The 13,514-nt window shown below is 39.4% G+C and overlaps 1 pseudogene; it reads right to left on the bottom strand.

Annotated features, from left to right (window-relative positions):
* Positions 1-3,513: 3,513 nt before the first annotated feature.
* LOC140230015 (uncharacterized) lies at positions 3,514-5,871 on the bottom strand (annotated as a pseudogene).
* Between the last annotated feature and the right edge of the window lie 7,643 nt (positions 5,872-13,514).

Below are 13,514 nucleotides of genomic sequence, written 5' to 3'. Positions count from 1 at the left end.
AAAATAACGACGAACTAGGCTGTCAAATATGATTTACCAAGTTAAATTTGTTAGCTCTTTATGATGCTTATAACTTATCTGCTTTAATATCTTACTGCATTTCTATCTGGGGAAATGCCTATTCTTGCCAAACTGAAAGACTTTTTTTTTTTACTGCAAAATGTCCAAAATCAGATTAAAGAGAATCAGCATCAAAACTTTTTAAATCATTACACACTCATCAATTGCGAGATTTGAATAAAGTGGTAATATGTTCTTTTATGCAACGTTATCGTGCTAAAACTCTCTCACCTTATTTACAAAATATGTATTCTCTTAACTCTGATGTACATAGTTATTATACAAGATCAACAAATCGTTTTCATCGATGGTTATTTTTAACTGACAAATCATTATATTCGTTACGTTATACTATTCCAGTTTTATGAAATACTTTTAATGATATACAGTTTAATAATTTTTTTAAAACGGTATATACGAAAATATTGAAAAGTAAAGTATTGGTATTTTTGTATCGATGTATTGGTCTTCTTCCTTATTGTAATGGTGTTTGATTTTTTTTTTATTATAACTTGTTGCATTTCATTTTCTGAAGTATTTTTATTAGAATTATAAAGCGGAGAATGTGCAACACAACAAGGCTATTCTTGCTTTTTATGCGCATACTTTTTTCCAATCAACCAAACACACAATGAAAATGAGTTTCTTTGTTTTATGTACATGTCCTATCTGTTCTCCCCATAAGTTATTGTTATTTTTATCTTTTGTCTTTTTATAATCTCGCCTTGTTTTGTCTATGTTTCCTTTGTTTTTAAACTACACTTTTTGTGCAATTTGATCATAATCACATGTAATCTTATTCATATTTTGAACATGTTGAATCGGAAATAAGGATTGAATTGAATAATACATAATATAATATGATATAATATAATATCATATCATATAATATATCATAATATAATATGATACAATATAATAGGATATTAGTTGATATGATATGGTATATATATATATACATATATACAGGGCTCGACACTAATGGTGGCCCGGTGGCCCGGGGCCACCAAAAATGAAAGTCGGGCCACCAAATTTCAAAAAAGGGCAAATTTGGTGGCCCGCCTCGGGCCACCAAAATTTTTTGAAAAGTATGTCAATAAATTCGTAACTTTTTGCGCCGGAAATGGATGAAAAGGACTGAATGAGTGCCTGAGGGTGAGTGTTGCAAGTTTGTTGAACTTTATTTATGAGTAGATATGTCCAACTTTTAATTCTTACTATCATAAAACTTGAATATTTGACCCATCAAAAAAAAAGGACTTTTAATGTTTTTGTTTTTTTCAGGACACCAAATTTTTCTCTCGGGCCACCAAAAATTTGAAATTTAGGATTTTGGTGGCCCCATCAAAAACCAACCCCAACAAAAAAGTTAGTGTCGAGCCATGATATTATATATATATATATATATACTGACATGATGTATAGTATAGATAAATAGAGGGAGAGAGAGAGAGAGAAAGCGAGATAGAGAGTAGTCCACATGTTGATGCAATAACATCAAAAATCAAACAGAAAAGCCAAGATCATATTATACTGCCATTACCAACAGTTTATTTCGGCACAATTTTTTTCGAGCTATTCTTTCTTTCTCAAGTGTTCTCGATTCAACACTTTCAACAATATTTACTGAACAAAACAAAACAAACATTAGCTTTAGAAGAGATCTTTCGATTATTTTCCGACATTTGAATAACTGTGAATTGCTTGTACTGGGTACAGAGTTTCAGAATCTATAGTGATTGGAATGAGGAGAAAGAATAATTATTTTAAAGATTTGTCATAAATTACAATGAACAAGGATGATGAAATATATGGTAGTCTCACCATAGGAATCATGGTACGAGTTGGGGCTTATGGGAGCAGAACAAATTGAGGAAGCATGTATATTCTATACAGGTGAACTTGTTAAGCAAGATATATTGTAAAGGTATGACATAGTAGATTTCTGAAATATGTGAGCCTCCTATGTCGTCATCTTGTTTAGTGTAATATGTTTTGAGATTTTCAGAGTATTGGTTTCCCCACTTACATAATTCTAGGACCACAATAAATTACAAAAATATATACATGGAAACGTTGAGTCATGTACTAAACAATGTGACATTATTAAAAAAAAAAATCATCTGGAATTCTACTTTAAACTCGTCAGATCTTTAACAGCATTTAACACCATTTTCTGATGCCCCGGTCTGATGTGTATTATGTCTTCTTCTTTTGTTTTTTACATATTTCACGCATGCTTTTTCTTGATTTTCAAGATTTTCTTGCTTTTTTGCCAGAAAAAAGTTAATCCCCATAAAAAACCCTCTATTCACTCAATTTCTATAGTCTGAGTTAATACATGCTGTTGCCATGCTATTTCTTTAACTTTTGCTTTGTCTCATTTCATGTGACTGCCCTGTCTGAATTTGACTGATGTAGACATGCTGTTGCTATGCCAGTTTATTCTTTTACTTTTACTTTGTCTCATTTAATGTAGATTTCCAGACAGTCAGTCTCTTGCAGTTTGACCTAGTGGCTTTCTAGGACAACTTTAAAACCCTAAATCTTTACAAATTCAAACAAATTCGATTTCACTTCACTGGCAAAATCAAAGATAAATTTCTCTCCTGACAATATCCCCCACCTTAAGATATAAATTGGGATATCAAAATTATATCCTACAAGAAATTTATGAAACCTGCTATTCAATCAATCAACATACTATTCACAGTGTATGTCAATATGCATATGTTCAAAAAGAGAGACTGATAGACAGACATCAATATCAACAGCATATACATATCATGCATTACACTATACTTATCTCTTCGGCTATCCATGTTCTGACAAGAAACTTCAAAATCGTCTCCCAAGCCTTTTAACAACCAACTTTTGCTTTGTTGGTATTCCTAATAAAGGCCTTATAGCTTACTTAATACATCTTCAAATGCATAAGCTTTAGTCTTCTATAACTAAAATAGAACCATCAAACCTGTATACAAATATACAAAATCTTCATTGCATCTAATGATGATACCTTTTAGCAATAATATCTCTACTATCACATATTCCTGCTCAGATATCTGAATATGTTTGTCTGTATCTTTGCTTTCATTTTCTGATACTTCCATGTTGCACAAACCTTACAAGATAATATTGTTGCTATTTACATGTTTATCTGGATGAAAATCTACTGAAATGTAATATTGCTACCTGGTTAACACCTGCTACCTCTTAATACGCCTAGTATTCTAGTACCTAATGTATACTTGAATACATATACTGTGAGATTTAACCAAGCCTTAAGCATTATTCCTTACTCTTAATCCCTTTATATCTACATTGTAATCGCGATTCGCTGATCCTGTAAGAGAAATAAGAGAGAGAGAGAAAAGCTTTTGTAGCATTTGCACTTACATGCGCATTTTTTTATTCATAACAACTCAACAAATATGTGTTCCATCATTATGTTCTTCTCTTTCTTTGAGTTATACCTCATTAACCTATAATGGAAAAGCAAGGACCATTACAAACAACAATATAAACAGTTACAGCAATCTGCTCATGAGGTCAGCCGTTCGGCTTTTAGACTATCACGAGGGGTGGATGGGTGGATTGCTCGATTACTCCTAACTTCAAGATGGAATCGACCTCCTTGCTAATCACCTCTTCCATAGCCCGAGGTACCCTATGAGGCGGAGATCGCACTGGTTGTTCAGTCGTCAACGAGATTCCACATTGGACTGGATCTACTGTTACCATGTCAACAAACTCCATCTGTACTACACAAGGCATACTGGACATCTCCCTAATCAAACCAGAACCAGCCTTTGCCACATCTTCCTCGTCAGCCATGACCTCAACAACTTCCTCATTGCCTTCGACCCCCTCAACCTCAAAGCAACTGGCCACTGGTACCTCCTCATGTCGGCTATTTTTGTCAATACCTGTAGTCCTTTGGCATACATCACAATAACATGACCTGCAGAAATTAGCCACATCTTCCGACATCCCAGGCCAACAGAACTGAGTCTGAATCTTAGACAAAGTATTAATGATACCCAAGTGTTCACCTAGGAGTGAGTCATGTGCGACTCGCATTGTCTCGTTCCTACGAGGCTTAGGCACTACGAGCAATTTAGGACCTATGCCCTGATTACTTTCATCCTCTTTCTGCCTAAGTAGAAACCCCTGTTCACACACAAACTTGTACTTGGAATTCTCAACCTGTCCTATTTTCTGCCATAGAGGGCGCAACGACTCATCATCTTTTTGTTCCCTTAGAAATTCACTCGACCGCACATTATCAACAGGATCTGCAACAGTCAAACCTTTACTTGGCCTCGAATCCTTCACCTTTTGTGCACGAGTTTGAACAGCCATCCCTGTATCATCCAATTCACCCGGGATTGCGACCTCGACGTCCTGTTCTACACCATCATTTGAACTTTCTAGACCCATATCCGGGGTTATGACCTCTACATCCGGGTCAGACACAACACTCTTTGGGACCCAATGTAGATTGGGGTCACTCGGTTCACGAGCCCCTTCTACATTCCCGATAACTACCTCACTCAAACAATCAGGCATGCACACGGCTTCAACTTCCCCTTCAAAATATGGCGAGTCAACAGCTTCCTTAGCCACGGGAAAACGCCTAACCTTACCGTCAATTAACCTCACTGCCTGATGTTGACCTGTTAATTGGTCATTTCTAACCAATCTCTCCTTCACCACACACGTACTACAACCTGTATCACGCAAAACAGACACGGGTGTATTATCTGGCATCAGCCTCCCAGACACAACCGGCATACGATTCACCATCGCGGCGACATCATTGTATGCCGACATCATTGTATGCCATGTCAACCACTTTCATTTTCACATCCTCAAAGTCATCGACCACTCTTTCAATGGGGAAACAACCTGCCGTCGAACCAACAACTCCCGGCTTAGAATCACCCCGAGACACCTCATTCGCCACATTCATGTCTACTTTTGGGGCCGTACCTTCCCCAGCACCCATCAAACCTTGAGCTGATACAGGCCTAGACAACATGGGACAATCTCTTTTCATGTGATTTGGGTTTCCACACATATAGCAACCCCTGCCCTGAAAAGTCCTATTTCCCATAGCCTTTCCTGCCTTTGACTGAGCATCAGCCGGTTTCTGATACGCACTACTCTTCTTGACCTGATTTTGTTGGGGCGGTTTGCTATCCGGCTTTGAATCTGATCGGTTTCTTTCCGATTTCTGTACACCCGAAAATGCATGAGGGCCGTGAGCTTCTACATAGATTTCTGCGCAGTCAACTACCTCCTTGAAATCTTTACATTTTCGTTCCTTGACAAACCTAACTACTTCTCTGGGACAATCTATGAGAAATTGCTCTTGCAAAATCAAATCTTCTACATCCTTTCTAGTATCCCCAATCTCAGCCTCTTCCACCCAATGATCAAAATACCCCTTCATTCGAGTAGCAAACTGTTTTGGGCGCTCAAATTTCATTGGCTTGGCTGATCTGAAACTCCTCCTATACCCCTCTTCAGTGAGATGATAATATGACATCAACTCATGCTTCACTGTAGCATAATTCTCGCGATCATCAGCACTCATCCGATTCACAACATCTAACGCTTTGCCTGTCAGATTGGAAATCAAATACAACACCCACATGTCTACCGGGATATTCTGACTTTTCATCAACATTTCGAACTTTGTGACATAAGCATCAAACTTGTCATGTGCGTCGTCAAATCGACCTACTTTCAGCTTTAAGCCAGCTAACTGGGGCCTACCAACATTCGCTGTTTCTTCCCTTGCACGCAACTGTGCTAATTTTATTTCGTGTTCGCGCGCCTTTTCTAGAGCATCGCGTTCACGCTCAGCTTCACGTGCTTCACGATCAGCTTCACGGGCAGCTTCACAGGCAGCTTTAAGCTCTGCTTCAATTGCCTGGCATCGCTGTGAAACAAAGCTACTCAATTCACCACCACTAAGGCCCATTTCTCTGCCTAATGAAGAGAACTCTCTGATTTGCTCAACACTAGCCATACTGACTATGTAACTTCCAGACTAAGCAGACGTGTAATCGTACACAACAGCTGATTAACACCTAGCTATCAAAGTTCGACAAAAGTACTACCTTGCAGCCAGCGTACTTAACAACAATTCGTATCTCCGAATGAGCATACAATTGCAAATGACAAACAGCTGAAATTCACTCAACAAGTATTCCACATACCAAACCGCTAGTACCTTGTCAAAAGCGTGCTGGAATGCAGGCAATGTGAAATGACAAGAGTTCACTCAACAAACATTCCAAATACCAAACATGCCTTGTCAATAAGCATACTAGAGCTGTATCTCCCAATGAGCACACCATTGATTTGGGACTGTACAAACCCAACACTACAATCCACCAAACATGCCTATACCAGGCGACATCCAGGGCGTAGCCTTGCCATAAAGTAACACTCCGCACAAACTAATTCATGCACGCAAACCCCGAGTCTATCAAACTGCCTCTAACCGGCAACACCAAGGGCGTAACCTTGAAAAAGGGAGTAACACTCCACATAGACTCGCGCACAGATTCATTCATGCATGCAACCCTGAATCTATCACACTGCCTCTAACCGGCAATACCAAGGGCGTAACCTTGAAAAAGGAGTAACACTCCACATAGACTCATGCACACAAACCCGAATCTATCAAACATGCATATAACATGCAACACCAAGGGCGTAACCTTGAAAATGGAGCAACACTCCACACAGATTCAATACCCGAATCCACATCACACATGTGCCTCTAGTAGGCAACACCAAGGGCATAACCTTGGGGAGAAAAACTTCAACCAAACTGTCACATAAGGCGACATACTCGCACGATTCGCACTGAGGTAATGTTTCCGATCAAACATACGAAACAGTTATTACATCGACAATAATAACACGTAATTTATGACGGTAATGTGTATGATTGAGCAATGGAATTTCAATCAAACACAAACATCGCATTTAAGCCTAAAGCATGTCAAAGAGTATCTGAATAACTTTTTCTAATCAGGCAGCAGTGTCTCGGTGGGACCTCCAAATTGTCACGTGAGTGACTTTTTTTTTCTCTGCTACTCTGACACCGAAATAATGGAAATTCAAACTGTTCGTATACAGATATGTTCGAGTTTAATCTTTCAAGTCTTTGTAGCTTTCTCGTCCATAACAATACATTGAGCATAAAAGATAGTATGAAACAAATCACAAATACATAACTGGGTTATCTTGGATGACCCGAACTGGTGATCCCCTCAACTTGGCTCAGTCGTCATCGATCCGGATACACTCGTCGTCGACCTCGGCACAGTCGCTTGGCTTGTCTCTTGGAAGCATCCCTTGACCTGGCCACTCAGCTAGACGCTACCCTATCGGCGGTCCTCTCAGCTCCTCGGCCTTCACTGGTCCCTGCTACCCAGTGGCGTATCTAGGGGGGGGCAAGGGGGGCACGTGCCCCGGGCGCCACTACTTGGGGGCGCAAAAAAACGAAAAAAAAAAAACGAAGAAGTAAGAAGAAAAAAAGAAAAAAAACGAAGAAGAAGAAAAAAAAAAGAAGAAGAAGAAAAAGAAGAAGAAGAAGAAGAAAAAAGAAACAAAAAACTCGCCCGGAAGGGGGAGGGAGAATGGTGCGGGGGGGGGGGGGGGCAGAAAACCAAATCAAACAAGATAAAAACAAAACATGATGATGACGCGGACAAAATGACAATGTTTATTGTGTTCACACAAAATTTCCATGTTCTGTGAGCTGAAATACAAAAATTTTCGGCTCGCTCGCTACGCTCGCTCGCCAAAATTTATACAAAAAAGAAGGTAAGAACAAAACGTGATGATGACAAAATGACAGTGTCTATTGTGTTCACACATGTCATTTTATATTTAGCAGGCAAAATGTTTCACGGAGCAGCGGCTGCAATTTCATTCCTTTTGAAGCGATCGCCAATTGGATCAAAAGAGGGCGTCAACGGTTTCGAACATGGGGGGGGGGCGCAAAAAAAAAAACAACAAATCAAACAAGATAAGAACAAAACGTAATGATGACGCGGAAATATACAAATTTCGGCTCACTCGCTCGTACTAATAATAGAGTATTTTTTCAAGTCCTCAGTTTGTTGGTATAAATCGTTATCTATAAGGCCGTCACTATATCTTGATTAGAATTGTAAGATTTAATAAGTAAAAAATGACAAGAGTTTTATGATTTGTAAGCTGAAATACAAACATTTTCGGCTCGCTCGCTGCGCTCGCTCGCCAAAATTTGTATAAAAAAAAGAGAAGAAGATAACAACAAAACGTGACGATGACGCGGACAAAATGATAATGTCTATTGTGTTCACTCATGTCATTTTATATTTAGCAGGAAAAATGTTACACGGAGCAGCGACTGCAATTTCATTCGTTCTGAAGCGATCGGCGATTGGATCAAAAGAGGACGCCAATGGTTTCGAACATACGGGGGAGGGGGGCGCAAACAAAAATAAAAAAGATAAGAAAAAACCGTAATGATGACGCAGAAATATACAAATTTCGGCTCACTCGCTCGTACTAATTTAGAGTATTTTTTCAAGTCCTCAGTTTGTTGGTATAAATCGTTTTCTATAAGGTCGTCACTATAATTGTGAGATTTAATAAGCAAAAAATGACAAGAATTCCATGTTTTGTAAGCTGAAATACAAAAATTTTCGGCTCGCTCGCTGCGCTCGCTCGCCAAAATTTATAAAAAAAAGATAAGAACAATACGTAATGATGACGAGGACATTTACAAATTTCGCCTCACTCGCGCACACTAATTTAGAGTATTTTTTAAAGTCCTCAGTTTTTTGGTATAAATCGATATCTATAATAAGGCTGTCACTATATCTTGATTAGAATTGTAAGATTTGGTAAGCAAAAATGACAAGAATTCCATGTTTTGTAAGCTGAAATACAAAAATTTTCGCCTCGCTCGCTGCGCTCGCTCGCCAAAATCTATCAAAATTCATTACATTTAAATCACCCTCAAAAGATCCCTTTTAAGTGCTTGAAAAAGCATCATGTGGACTTTGTTTAAAGTCCCTACCGGGATGGGGTTGGGGTTGATCACTTTTTCAGAAATTAGGGGCGCAATTTTCGTGCTTGCCCCGGGCGCCGTTTTCCCTAGATACGCCACTGCTGCTACCACGCAGACTCCTGCCTTGACCTGCGATGCCCAAGCTCAAGCGACGACGAGCAGGCAAATGGAGATTGAACTCCGTACCAAAATTCGGATAAAATTTGTCCGAGTTCAGTTTTATCGGCAGCTGGAGCTCGCATCTCACCGACGTGGAAACCCCCCAGAAGAACGACTGCTGCCTAAGCGGAGATCTATGCTGGATGTCTGATTAAATGTTTCTCTCCGATCCTCTACATTACTCAGCTTTTTAATAGCTTCCCTAACCATAGATGTTCACACTTAGTCCCTTACACTCCCATACACTCGCTTTTTCATGCCTTTCCTACACTAGAGAAATCATCCAATCATCATGCTTACATATAGCCCTATTAAAACTGTACACAATATGTCTAGCCATCGTCTAGACTGCTGTTACATAACATCTTTACTCATGAACTTGTGAACAATAAACTACAACCAACATCTAAAGAACATTCCTAGCCACCATCTGGATGGGAGCTATTATATAACACCTCTATTCACTCAATTTCTATAGTCTGAGTTAATACATGCTGTTGCCATGCTATTTCTTTAACTTTTGCTTTGTCTCATTTCATGTGACTGCCCTGCCTGAATTTGACTGATCTAGACATGCTGTTGCCAGTGCTATGCCAGTTTATTCTTTTACTTTTACTTTGTCTCATTTAATGTAGATTTCCAGACAGTCAGTCTCTTGCAGTTTCTAGGACAACTTTAAAACCCTAAATCTTTACAAATTCAAACAAATTCGATTTCACTTCACTGGCAAAATCAAAGATAAATTTCTCTCCTGACAAAGGGCAAGCATATTATAATTTTGCCCCCCATATAATAATTAGTGAGATGAGAAGATTTTCTTGCTTTTTGACAGAAAAAAAAAAAGAGTTGCCTCCATAAAAATATGTTCGCGGGGCAAACACACCATATCTGCCCCACCCCCACATAATTATAATTCCCGAGATGAAAGGATTATCTTGCTTTTTTTTTTGTTAGAAATCTGTCCAATTATTTCACCCAAAGTGTGCACCAAACGGCAGGTTGCTGAATTTCAATTCTAAAAAAAAAAAAGAAGCAAAGTCTCTCTCGTGTAAGAGGGGGATACCTCTTCCCATAGGGTCCTACCTTCCCCCGTTTGGTCTATTTTCCATGGACTTAATACACCTATAGATTGACAGATTTACAAAATGTTTCATCGAAGGTGTGCACCAAATCTGTCACTTTACTCAATAAAACAATGCAAAAGTTCCGTCATGGGTTAGTGGATATTATCTCCTTTCAATTAGCAATTAGCCCTTTCGCAATGGCGTAGCCAGGGGGGCGGGGGGGGGGGGGGACGATGGGGCAATCGCCCTCCCCCCCCCCCCCCCCCAAGATTTTGACCGAGGATTTGGAAGGTGGAAAAATATATAATCGAATATGTAGTCCATGGGCCAGGCCAGATATTGGTACCATCTGAGGTGGCAAAACCTTTTTGGTATCATTTTGTTTGTCGGGCATAGATATGCTTATAATGAGTAGCTTAGTCCTAATAAATGAATTTTTAACCCGTTTGGTTTCGCTGTTATATCCCTTTACTTCTGAATCGAAACTAACCGCTATAGAAAGAAGAGCACTGTCTTCTGTATGTCCACAGGTGTTCTGTTGTAAACGCGGTGCGCTTAGTCTTTATTCAAGGCAGCGAAGGGAATATCCAAGGGTTATGATGTCCACAGCGCTTAATCTTTATTCAAGACGGCGAAGGGAATATCCAAAGCTAATGATACCGTGTATATCCCTTTATCTAAAAAGCAAACAAAAAAACAATTTCAATTATTCATCATTTTCCGGTGAAAACGCTACGGTGAAAACGCTAATGCCACGCCACTGTCGCTTTATTTCCATCCAACAATGAAAAATAATGCAGAAACAATGTACCGGTACACTACAATACATTATAATAAATAATATTGTACATGAGCAGAGTGATTTTTGTTTAAAACTGATGTATTTGTTGAAAGGGTAGTGTAAAAACAGCATAGATAATCCCTTTTATTAGGAACTTTAGATATGATAACATCCACGGGGAATTGCTTTTTTGTTTGTTTTTTAGATAAAGGGATATACACTGTATCATAGGCTTTGGATATTCCCTTCGCCGTCTTGAATAAAGACTAAACGCACCGCGTTTAACTCTGGACAGCATCACCCTTTGGATATTCCCTTCGCCGCCTTGAATAAATACTAAGCGCACCGCGTTTACAACAGAACACCTGTGGACTTATACCATGAGCTCCATGGACATACAGAAGACCGTGCTCTTGTTTCTATAGCGGTTAGCCTCGATTCAGAAGTATAGGGATATAAAAACGAGACCAAATTGGTTAAAAATTCATTTGTTAGGACTAAGCTACTCATTTGGAAATGCTATCATAGCTTGATAAGCATATCTATGCCCAACAAACAAAATGACACCAAAAAGGTATTGCCACCTGAGATGGTACCAATAACCAATTTTTCGCCTCTTGGCATATGCTTGGCCCATGGACTAATGGGAGAGGTATCTTGCCATCCTTCCATTGCCTTGTCCCTTGTATAGACTTAGTACACTATGGGGAATGACAATTTCCGAATTTTCCACAAAAAGTGTGCTGCAGATCGCTTTATATCAGTTCTAAAATCTCAAAAGCTCCGACGAGCGGGAGGGGGTATCCCCCTCCCACATCCTCCCCCTAAGCTCTACCTCACTATTCTTTGTACATACACAGAGATGATGCACACTCGGAATAAGAGCCATTAACATTTCACCGGAAAAAATAACTATCGCCGAATTTCGGGTCTGAAAATACAAAATTATCTTTGTTTGGGGGGGGGAGGAATGCCCCTTATGTACACCCTCGTGTGCATGTTTTTTTTTTTTGTTTGTTTTGTTTAATTGCTTAACAGACAGCGTTCATAATATTCAGTCTAAGAATTAATACAAGAAGTTTATTTAAATTACACCATCTTATAGGAAATATTGTTTAATAATAATTTACATCAAAATGTGCTGCTACCTTAGTGGGACTGTTTCAAGTCGATAAAACACGCAAAAACCTACATCAAATTGCACCATTTACAACATCAAAATGCAAAAAGTTCTCACTGCGTGGGAGGGGGACAACCCCCTCCCACACCTAACCCTCGCTCCCTCCGCTTGCTTGGGCTCGCGGTCGCGTTCAAGACATCAGTGTAAGAATTAATACAAGAAGTTTATTCAAATGATACCATTCTATAGGCAAATTGTTCATTAACAATTTACATCAAAATGACTGTTTCCAGTCGATAAAACACGCAAAAACATGCATCAAATTGCACCATTTACAACATCAAAATCAAAAAAGTTCCCACAGTTGGAGGGAGACAACCCCCTTCCACACCCTCCCTCGCTCCCTCCGCTCGCTCGCTCTTGCTAGGTCGCGTTCATGATATTCAGTGTAAATATTAAAACAGGAAGTTTATCGGGATGATATTATTTTATAGGCAAATTGTTCAACAATAATCTACATCAAAAATATACTACCTGAAACAAGTGGGACTGTTTCAAGTCGATGAAATAAGCAAAACATGCATCAAATTGCTCCATTTACAACATCAAAATGCAATTTCACTTCTCAACGTGCTAGGGGGGAAGACCCCCCCCCCCCCACCCCCCATCACCCACCTCCTCGCAGCTCGCTCCGCTTGCTCGGGCTCGGTCGCGTTCATGACATCAGTGTAAGAATTAATACAAGAAGTTTATTTAAATGATATCATTTATATAGACACATTGTTCAATAGCAATTGACATCAAAATGTACAGCTACCTATAGCTTAAACAAGTGGGACTGTTTCAAGTCGATAAAACACGCAAAAACCTGCATCAAATTGCACAATTTACAACATCAAAATGACAACCTTCTCACCGTGGGAGGGGGCACTCCCTCCCCCTTGCTCACTCCGCTTGCTCTTGCTTGGTCGCGTTCATGATACAGTATTCAGTGTAAATGTTAAAACAGGAAATTTATTTTGATGATACTATTTTATAGGCAAATTGTTCAATAATAATGGACATAAAATACTGCTACAAGTGGGACTGTTTCAAGTCCACAAAATAAGCAAAGATATGCATCAAATTGCACCAATTACAACATCAAATTGCAAAAAGTTATCACCGTGGGAGGGGGACAACCCCCTCCCACACCCTCCCCCCTCCCCCCTAATCACTCCGTTCGCTCGGGCTCGGTCGCTT

This window comes from Diadema setosum, chromosome 6 (genome assembly GCF_964275005.1).
Source record: "Diadema setosum chromosome 6, eeDiaSeto1, whole genome shotgun sequence".
Classification (NCBI taxonomy): domain Eukaryota; kingdom Metazoa; phylum Echinodermata; class Echinoidea; order Diadematoida; family Diadematidae; genus Diadema; species Diadema setosum.
The sequence above is the reverse complement of the archived record's forward strand: the minus strand, read 5'-3'. Positions and strand labels throughout refer to the sequence as shown.